The sequence below is a fragment of the Dermacentor silvarum genome, chromosome 4 (genome assembly GCF_013339745.2).
Source record: "Dermacentor silvarum isolate Dsil-2018 chromosome 4, BIME_Dsil_1.4, whole genome shotgun sequence".
NCBI lineage: Eukaryota > Metazoa > Arthropoda > Arachnida > Ixodida > Ixodidae > Dermacentor > Dermacentor silvarum.
Window position 1 is genome coordinate 136,751,894 of NC_051157.2, and position 10,841 is coordinate 136,762,734.

General features: G+C 44.2%; 1 pseudogene; it reads left to right on the top strand.

Moving 5' to 3' along the window:
- The first annotated feature begins 10,242 nt into the window (after positions 1-10,242).
- Positions 10,243-10,389, top strand: LOC119451107 (U1 spliceosomal RNA; annotated as a pseudogene).
- Positions 10,390-10,841: the final 452 nt, after the last annotated feature.

Below are 10,841 nucleotides of genomic sequence, written 5' to 3' on the forward strand. Positions count from 1 at the left end.
CTATGTGCTCATTTCAGGAGGATATTAGACCCATGACATGACATTCCCTTCCATTTTCTGAGAAAGTCAAAGTGCGCCAAAATCACAAACATCCTTTTCTACATTCGCAGCACTGTGTAAAACATCCTCGTAAAGTCTATTGCGATGTTGTGTCCATGATCAGCTACAACCGAGGTCCCTGTGCTCATTTCGTGTGTACATGTTGACCGGCTTCGCTGTTAAGTGCATCTTATAACATAGGTCTCGAGAACTCGCATCCAAGCTGACCTCACATAATCCAAAAGTGCTTATTGCAATCCCCAGAGAATTGCACCAGTAACGGCACGCTAATTCAGTAAGACGTCTTCTACATGCTCTCATTTATTTCCGAAATAATATCGTACATTTGCGGAATGGCAGTAGTATATATAGCGCCGCTACAGAGGCCTCTAGTGCATGTAATATAATATTGTGGTTACGCATTATGTACTATTTCAATTCGAGTGAAGCCTCATATGCCCTTGATCGTGAATGGTTTGGCTTTGCCGTTCTGATCAGGTACAGAGGACAAGTCTTGGTCCATTCCGTAATATAGAAGTACATGCTTTTGAGCTAGTTTGTCTGGTACTGAGGCTTGGATTAAGCGACGCAGGTATTTACTGAAGCATGGCGCGCCGTCCTTGCATGTGTTTCTATGTTCAGGTCTCTTAACCATTACAGTTTCAGTACCTCTTGTGCAGTATGCAGGCTCTGGCACAGTATACAGTGCCAGATAATTTCCTGGGCAGTGGCTTGGAGTCTACATCAGGAATGGCTGGCCTGAGGATCACGTTTAAGAGGAAGCGTTAGCTCTGGGACTCCGATCTAAATACATGGGAAAGGAGAAATTCTTTTTCTCGACAACGACTGCATAAAATTTGATAAGGTTTCTTGCATTTAAAAGAAAAAAAGTTGAAGTTTCTATCTAGTGACTGTTGGTTGCAAATCTTCACTTTAGGTTGTCAATGTTTTCATAAAATTTGACACAAATAAAAAATTTTCAGAAAAAGAAACTACCAAGTTTACATCTTTGTAACTCAGAAATGAAACACGATATCACAATTCTGTAAAGTGTACCTAATAGTACATCTAAAGCGGACAAAAGTGATGTAATATAAATGGCTCTCTAGTAGACCATCAATGTGTGAATAGTCCTTTGCAAAACCCTTGTAAACAATGTAACACATTCACGTGAGATATACAATCACATATCTTTGTTTCCGCTTTGGATGCTCTAATGAATGCAGTGTACAGACCTGCGATATCTATTCTAGCTCAAGAGCTGCACATTTGTAAACTTCGTGCTACTACATTTCTTGAACTTCCCAATTTTTGAAAATACTATTACCAAAATTTAAGCCATAAATCGAAATTCCGCTTCAACAGTCGCTAGAATTTAACTTTCTCTCAAATTCAACAAATGTCATTGATATCGGCCCAGTGGTTATCTCAGAAAAGTGTTTATGCATTTTACACGTACTTGAATAGACGGCATCGGAGTTGATTGCGAGTTATAGCTTCCTCTTAAGGTGACCTGGCGGACGAGAACCAGGTGGTCAAAATTATTCCGGAGCCCTCCACTACGGCATGCCTCATAATCCGAACTGGCTTTGGCACGTAAAACCCCCGAAAGAAGAAGATAAGGTGACCTGGCATTTTGGGTGGCCTCCGTGATTTGTTTGCTTGAAGAAAAAGCTGAAGACGCAAAACTTGCACTTTCAAAACAGACCTCTATGGACTTGTTCTATGCACATTGAAGGCTGAAGGAGAAACAAACTTTCATACACTTGTGCCTGAATATGCATACGCAAATGTTTGTAAATAGTTTATAGCAATTTTTTTTGGATTATAGTTATTCAAAAATCTGTACAAAGTAATTTCTTCAACGTACTAGCACTTATTTTACAATTTCCATAGATATGTTTGGGTCATACTTGTGCAGTTAATAAACTTTTTGATTGAAAGAAGGGTTCTATGCAAAGAAAGCAGCTATTTGATGAAACTTTAAACAAGCGGGGAATCTATTCTAACAGTGTTTTGCAGTGGGCAGATTGGTTTTGAGACCTCGTGGAGCACTCCGCTGTGATCCCAGACACAGGAGAGGATATTATAAATTTATTTTCATTAAACACGACAAGCGCAGAGTAAAACTGCTACATGAATGCCATAAAAGCGAATTATTTGTAGAAATTAAGCAACTGGAACACGGTCACAGGAGTTTTCATCTTTCCTCCTATATCGATCGTTTTCATGTAAGTAATATCCCTTTTAAGCGGTTATATTTCTTATCAAACATTGGCCAGGTAATCGCAATGCCACATGAAATACTTCACTAATCTCTCGTTGCTTTTGTTTATCCGGCATAACAAGTACGGTGGTATTTCTCCAAGTTTTGGTTGTCAAGCTCACTTTGAGCCGTGCACAACGTGGTTTCTACATGGCGGTGATGTTTTTCAAGTGTATTTGTGTTCTTGTTCACCATCAGTAAAACATCAGCCTGTCTTTATGACATCATCATCATCATCAGCCTATATTTATGTCCACTGCACGACGAAGGCCTCTCCCTGCGATCTACGATTACCCCTGTCTTGCGCTAGCAGATTGTAATTTGCACCTGCAAGTTTCCCAACTTCATCACCCCACCTAGTTTTCTGCCGTCCTCGACTGCGCTTCCCTTCTCTTGGTATTCATTTTGTAACTCTAATGGTCCATAAGTTGTCCATCCTACGCTTCTTATTCCCTTGCCAGGCCATTGAACATAACCTTTGTCGTCTGCATAATAAACTTCAGCCCCACTCTTACACTTTATCGGTTAAGGTCCTCAATCATCAATTGTAATTCGTCCCCATTGTTCCTGAATAGGACAATGTCATCTGCAAACCGAAGGTTGCCGAGATATTCACTGTTGACCCTCACTCCTAAGCCTTCCAAGACTAAGAGCTTGAGATTGTATCTCCTTGCCTTACCCCTTTACGACATATGACTGCCTAAAGGACAGAGATTTTAAAGGCTACGAAACAAATTCAGGAAGCTTTTCGTACATAAGTGTTTTTGCCGTTGGCCGTACACGTTCGATTACAGTATGTGCAGAAGTAGAATGGACTCGAATTTTCTATTACGAACAATTCTAGTGTAAGAGTGTTTTCCGAATATGAACCCGCGTTTTTTTTGTGCACTGTGCATATTTGCACTTGCTATTGATGTCACGCATTATTGTACGAAACTCTCTAGAACCGGTTTAATGTTGCGATTCTTCACGTTGGATTCTATGCCACTCTTATCATCCAACGTTCACGGGAGGCTAATCCCGTAGATAACGCGGGTGAAGCGCCGCTACTTACGAAGCGCGACAAGGGTTGGCATTGGGATAGAATCGCGACATTATGCTCGCCTAGAAAGTCTGTTTTTTTCTTTTTTCAGTCTCGTTTGCCCAGGCACACGTTAACTTGAGCGTCAAGGTGGGTTCAGGTGCGAAATTTAGCTCTCAGAAACAGTCATCCAAAGAAAGTGTCCTCCCAAAAAAACAGCTCAGAAAGTTACTTTAGGTAAATGATTTCTGTACGGGTTCTTGATTAAGCAAAGCTGTTGTTATTCTATTTCATTTCCGCCATTAGCTCTCCACGATTGGTCAAAATATGAGGCCACGTTCGCTTCGCCTGCCTGATTACACGCTGATTATGCATAAGTATGTCCAAGAAGAGAAAAAGAAATGCTTTCCGGTTTTATGCCTTTTTCGCCATTACGCAACCGCTATAAGTCGAAATTGGACCCAGTTCGCTTGTCTGTGATACGATACTGTAAAACTGCGAAAAATCATCACGTGGAAATGGAGCAGTCGCACTGAACACGAAGGGTAATGGCGATTAAAAGGTTTTTAGTTTTATGGCTGGGGACAGCCCCTCCCCGAAAGGAATAGAAGATGGCTGCCCACCCATCATTGACGCGTTGGTTGCTCGAAGCCGCCGACGAGAATGGACTTTGCCCGATGAAGCGTTTGCTGCTTCGAATGTTCAATTTCGGAGCCATTTTCTTCAACGCAGAAATGCTGTGCTGAGATTGCATGACAAAGTGGCCAAGAAATTCGGCCAAGTGATCGAGCGATAGCGATTACTGATAGAGTGAAAGGTGCTGTGCGCGCAGCTCCCGTGAGTGATGACGCGATTGACCTCGCTCGGCCATCCGTTAGTGCGCGAGTCCGGGTTTCCGGGCGTGAACATGTATCGCATCTCAAACACACAAAGTGGGCCATCAGCAGCTACCTGTGCACAGTGATTGTAAGAATAAGGTGTCAGGCCGTTGTGACTAATCTAAAGCGCTTTTCAATTATGAATGAAGACACATTGACAAACTACTACATGAGCGTGCACGCTCATGTAGTAGTTTTTAAATGTGTCAGTGACATGTGACAGCGTTATGGTAAAGATATGGTCAGCAAAGCATAGGCACGCTAATTATAATGCTGATTCGATAACTGTAAATCGCTGTACGTGCAGTGTTTCAGGTAATGTCATTCGTCGGATCTAAAGCAAGGATTGAAATCCACTAAAACGGAGCACAACGGCCATTTTAAACCGCAATGTTTATGAGACTATTTTCTAAGGCTCCAGTTTGACTGCCATGCTTCGCCTACTGCAAAACAGTGCAATAAGATCACCTGGTGCTTTCATTTCACCGTCCCCTGTTTTCTGTATCACTATTATCTGAGTATAATAAAATGTAGTTGGAAAAAAACATTAAGCATATTTAGAGCATATTTTGCGCTAGACACCGCCGACTTCTCTAATCTATGGCAGCGCGGAACAAAGTGACCCAAAAGTGGTGTTTTATCCCCTCATTCTGCTCTTTCATGGTTTCCCGCTTGAACGCAGCTGATACAATACACTTTGATAGAAAGTGCACCTCGGCCGCCGAGACCTCAATCTATCTCGCAGCTTTATATGCATAAGTAAAGAAAACACGGCGCTGAGACTCGATCAGATTTTCCCTCAGCGACATCTTTAGCGCCCCATTGTCCGCCGCCGCAATTGTCGAGGGGCCCCTCAAGATGAGCAACGGGAAGCGGACTGCACGGAGACACCGGAACTATTCTCCCAACCTTCGCCTCTCCTCTGTGACGCCGGCATGACGTCAGCGCTGCTCGGACGATTCGAAAACACCGGCGGAGCCCTGGCTCTACCCCACGAAGACCCTCCCAAGTTCTGTGCCCTCCTCGCCTCTAGTCGTTGGGTTAGGTAACCAAAACATGTCACGGTAGGCCCCAATACTATCCGCAATAAATACAAGCAACAGAGGACCTCCTCTAAACGACAATAGCGTTAGATTGGTCTGACCATAAAACGTCGCGGGTCTTCGACCACGCTTCGCTTATCTATTGCGCTAATTTGGTGTCAGAAAAATTGAATAAAATCAGAATGTAATGACTGGAGGTCATAGCGCCCAGGGATATTGATAAAGCATATTCACATCTAAATGTAAAACCGATCAACAGTTAGCTCATCCTGTTTAGGAAATCCAAACATTTAGAATTTACCCATGAAGTGCGGGAAAGCAGATCCTTTCAGTTTTTGGCCATAAATAGTTTATAACTTCCTTACTACCGAAAGTTGAGCTAGCTGGTATGGATGCACGCCTTACCTTCTTGCACGTTGAATTATACCTTCCAGTACACACTTGCCGGCGATATTGCACCACATGTCAGAACCGATTGCTTAACTTCGACTTCTGTTGTTCACAACTAATCAAACGGGAAATAGAAATAGCTTGCCTCAAGAAGGCAATCAAGAAATGTAGTTGAAAAACGTGGATGAAAGTTTGCATAAGCAGCTACCATGCCTCAATGACTGTGGATATCCGGACAGTTGACAGCAGTTCTTGAAAGAAGATACGCTGCTGAGCTTTAGGTTGCGGTTTTCATCCCGACAGCGGCAGCCGCACTTCTGCTTGGTCGAAATGCAAAAACACTCTGGGTACTTTGATTTAGGTGTGCGTTAAATAACGACAGTACGAAGTCAAAACTATTCCGTAGCCCACCACTGCGGCGTGCCTCATAATGAGATCGTAGTTTTGCCACTTAAGATCCCAGAGTGTAGTTTTTTAGGTATGGGAAAATTAGGTACGCAAAAATTGCCTCAATTCACGTAGAAACACATCATAACAGTGAGTCTAAGTGCCATCGTGTGCTTGTCGTGGTGTCGTACATTCACGAAATGTCACAGACGTTAAAAATAGTGAGCAGAAAACAAGCCATTTAGTTCTTTCAGCACACAACAAGCCCAAAGAAATTTGTGGCAAAGGGAACAACACAAGGAAAGAACACCTACAAGGATGAATGTGTGGTACAAATAACTGCATGCCTGCAGACTGCCAAACATAATTATGAAGAACCAACTCTCGGTTGCTATCAGAAATGCGTTTAGCGAGCTTTGTGGGGTGGTCACTTGTGGCACTACGTTGCACTATGTGTTATGCGTGGCGCTCTCCTTACCACCATGCCTTGCCCGTGCGCGGAAGCCAAACGGAACCTTGAGCGCCACTTCCTGAACGAGCAGTTCGGAACCCCATGCAGCGTCTGCGACCAGAAGCGCAGTGTCCCGCCGACAACGTCTGAAAACCCTAGCTGTCACGAGAAAAGAATGCGAAACGCTTCATTTACCACCATGCCACCCAGCGGTACCGCGTGGTATCAGCGTTACCACCACACACTGGTACCGTAAGACCGTTCGACCTTTATCTCTTTGTTAGACTGCAATATCTTATGGATCGCTCAACGAAAACAGGTAGACAGTTACAAGAAATCGCGATGAGCTCCCAAAGAATGCTAAACGTATTAAAACAAGACCAGTTCATAAATCATTTTGGTTCATTGGCAGTCGTACAAATTGACAGTCTGAAAAACGGGCAGGTGTTAAATAATGGTCCACGAGGAAAAAACATACCACTGCAACATGTCATTGGAATGTGGAATTCTTGTTCTGCGAGAACCATCGCACTCGTCACAGACACACAAAAAATTTTGGAAGCTTTCCACATGACATCACTATTAATGCCACGTGCGCACGCTCCCCGCGTCCGTAGCATTTGATGACCGAAAAAATAGAACTGGTGAAAAGGGGCAGTAAGGGGCGTGCAAACTTTATCTAGATATGGAAGTCCAATTGACTAGGTGCACCTTGCTTGTTATTGCTAATAATTCGCTTCCCGCGTAATCAATAAACAGATAATCTGCGTTTCTTGTGTGTCTTGCACGTCTTCAAGTTCTATTTACGACGTCCTGTGTTGTATCGAAGCGTAACCTTCAACCATGTCAGCTGACGCATTTGGTGGGAAACGTTAACTGCCATGTTCTAAGAAATGTTTACAGTTGGTTTTGCTTCTTCTTGGTTCTTTTGCAGTGGTGTACTCAGCCACCAGTCTTGGGCGAGCAACACAGTACTTCGCTCGGAACTGCATCAATCAGATGAAGCGCATATCGCCTCGTCCCCCAACGCCGGATTTTTTTAAAGTAAGCAAGTATACCTGGATGGGTGTTCGCCTCATAAGCTGTTTAAAGCATAAAATGAGTCTTTATAATTTGGGCGCATGGGATGCTGTCCTTATGCAGGCAAAAATATGAGAACAGAGACCAAACTTCATCTTGCAAAAGAAATGTTTTGTGAACCGAACCAAGCGGTAACTGAGGCAAGGATAGAAGTTAGGCCAGCTGTGAACGTGGGTCGCACAAATCTAATTGCCACCTTATGGAAAGACACAAAGCTTCGGTATCCAAGGCCACTTTCTGCAGCTTTTTCATTCGCTGTCACGCATCAGAAAAGCTTTGAGAAACACACTGCACCCCGTTTTTTTTTTCATTACCATCAGCCTGTATGTTCAGTCCTAAAACAAGGTATGTGATGAACAGCATTCCTCAGCAGTTTCGATAGAAAAGAACTTTAGAAGCTCTAAACACGCACAATATCTGGGAACCGTACCTCTAGCGGTCAAGCTCCCTGATATACAGGTTGTCCCAACTATCATGCACCAAACGTTAAAAATTTGCAAGTGCCCTGTAGCTGGACGGCAATGTAGTTTGCCGTCGCTTGGAGGTACTCAGACGATTTTCTGAATTCCGCCTAACTACATAATTAGTATTATTTGATTCATCAACTTCTCAAATAATATAATTAGATGAAAAGTGTCAATGAGAAAATTCTAGAGCAACATGAAAAACTCCCGATACAGCTTTCTGTTGCTGAATGCGTGCTACATAAAAGTATTTTTCCGAGTGTGAAAGAAGCCCACGAATACACGCACAGTGCCTCGAGCGGCCAATCGCGCGGCAATGTTGCATGTATTTGCGGGCTTCTTTCACACTCGGAAAAATACTTTTATTATTAATTAATTACTCCTGGGGTTTTACGTGCCAAAACCACGATCTGATTATGAGGCACACCGTAGTGGGGGGGGGACTCCGGAAATTTGGACCACCTGGGGTTCTTTAACGTGCACCTAAATCTAAGTACACGGGTGTTTTCGCATTTCGCCCCTCGTCGAAATGCGGCCGCCGTGGCCAGGATTCGATCCCGCGACCTCGTGCTCAGCAGCCCAACACCATAGTCACTGAGCAACTACGGCGGGTAAAAATACTTTTATGTAGCACGCACTGAGCAACAGAAAGCTGTATCAGGAGTTTTTCATGTTGCTCTACAATCTTCTCATTGACAGTTTTCATCTCAGTATATTTTTGAGAAAGTTGATTAAATAATTAGGACGAATTATGTAATTCGACGAAATATTATATGATTAGGTATTATAAATGGCTGAGATATCATATATAAAAAAAAAGTCCCAAGCCTGCAGTCAGTGCGAACAAACTCGGAGAGTATTGTTCGCTAACAGCCACAAGTGTTCGTGCAGTGCAATCACTCTAAGAAGCATCGTAGATTTTAATGGCCTTGTGCATATCAACAGCGCCTAGGTCAATGACCCAGTATCCTTTTCATGTAGGGCGGCACTCATCTGAACGGCTGAAACTGGCTCGCCGAGCGCATAGTTTAGCGTTGAAGAATGGGCAGTGGTGCACAAGGTGCTTCTATTGTCTCGTCAAAACTGCTAAACTGCACACGCCAGTGTTGGTCATTCCTATAAGAAATGAATAGGCAGTCGTAAAGGAGACACCAACCACATGTTACATTGTAAAGTGGCAGGCGACATCGCAAGTAAGGGATCAGATGAATAGAAGCGTGATTTGATGAAACCTGATGAATTCCATTCTCGAAGTTTGATGACAATTCATTGTAGTGGCGACGCAGCATCCGCTCTCGAGAATGGTATGGACACACGCAGATCTTGTGGGTGAAGCGAGGGTGCAGCTTTATTTGAGCAATCACTACTGATAATTCTGCAGTGGCTTCTTTCGGGCACTAGGTGCACGTGTGACTATCGTACAAGATGTATACCCGTGAGCAAAAGTATATGGACCACATGGGTCGCCCAAAAAAAAAACTGAATTTCTTCGTAGTTACCACGCATAAACTGAAATTGATGAGTACACTGGAAAGTTCGCAATGTCAAGTTTAGACCGCAGTCCTCAATTTCAAGTTGCATTCGCAGGCAGTTGAAAAAAATTAGCTTGATCGCGAAATCCCTTGTCCGTGTACTTTTGCTCACGGGTGTACATGTACACACCCTAGAAGAGATCAAAAAGGCCGCTCTCCACTTATTTGTCATGTGCAGAAGAGATCGCATTGTTTTCAAAATCTAGCGTGCTCGCCAAAATTGGCATGACCACTTTTGAAAGAAAGCAAACAAAAGAAAATAATTAATAATCACTGTTATTGAATATAGGTAGTACCATGGCCAATCCCCGCCTCGTGGGTACGTGCCATGAGTTGAAAGAACAAGAAGAAGAAGAAGAGAAAGACGAGAATGCGCATGGATACGATAGCACGTATTCACTTCGCTTCTTCCCAATGGTGCTGAATAATACTCATCATCACTGCAGAGCTCGGTTCTTATGGTGCACACCCGAAAATGTACCGTAAATAGGTTCAGCTTGAACTAATATGGTAGCTTCAGTTGTGTTATCTGAAAAGTATTTTGCAGCGCTTCAACAATTTCTTAATCCAGGCACTACCGTTACAAGGAATGAGCTTCTAAGACTCCAATTTTTTATTTTCTGCCAAGCTTCCGCCCGGTCAAATGAGGGTGGCGAAGTTTTGGGGATGTGAGATGCTGGCTCTTTCCTCTTCACGTACCTGGTGCTGGGCGAACGCTGATCATCGAGGGCGCGCCCCGAGAAGAGGCTTCACGCTGACTCTCGCCATTTTCCCAAAGTGGGATAATGGAGCATTAAATTTTTGGTAGCGGGGGTGGGGTACACCGAACCCACCCCCAACCAAGAAATCCAAAGACAGAATAAATAACACATAAACTAGGGATGGTCGAAAAGGTTTATTGCGATAGCAATTATATGGGCACTTCTACCGGATTTCTGCCGTCGACGTCGCCGTCGCCGTGATAATTCCCTATAGATAAAATCTTCGCCGCGCGCCGTATGCCCGAGCGGAAGCGTGCGGGGACGCGCGCTATCACGGAGAGCGAACGCACTCAATCACCCACGCGCAAGCAAGCGGGAAGCCAGCGCCGGAGGGAGCGCGGGGGGGGGGGGGAGGGGGCGCACTTCTACGCTGCCAACAACCACGCTCGTCGCTCGCTCGCACCGTCGCTTATCTCCACACGGCTCTGACCTTTATGCGCCGTGCATTCGCCGCTCAGTTTCCGTTGAAGCGATAGACCGCACGTACCTTCGCCCGCTGCTGCGGCGTATATATGCGCTTGCTGCCAGC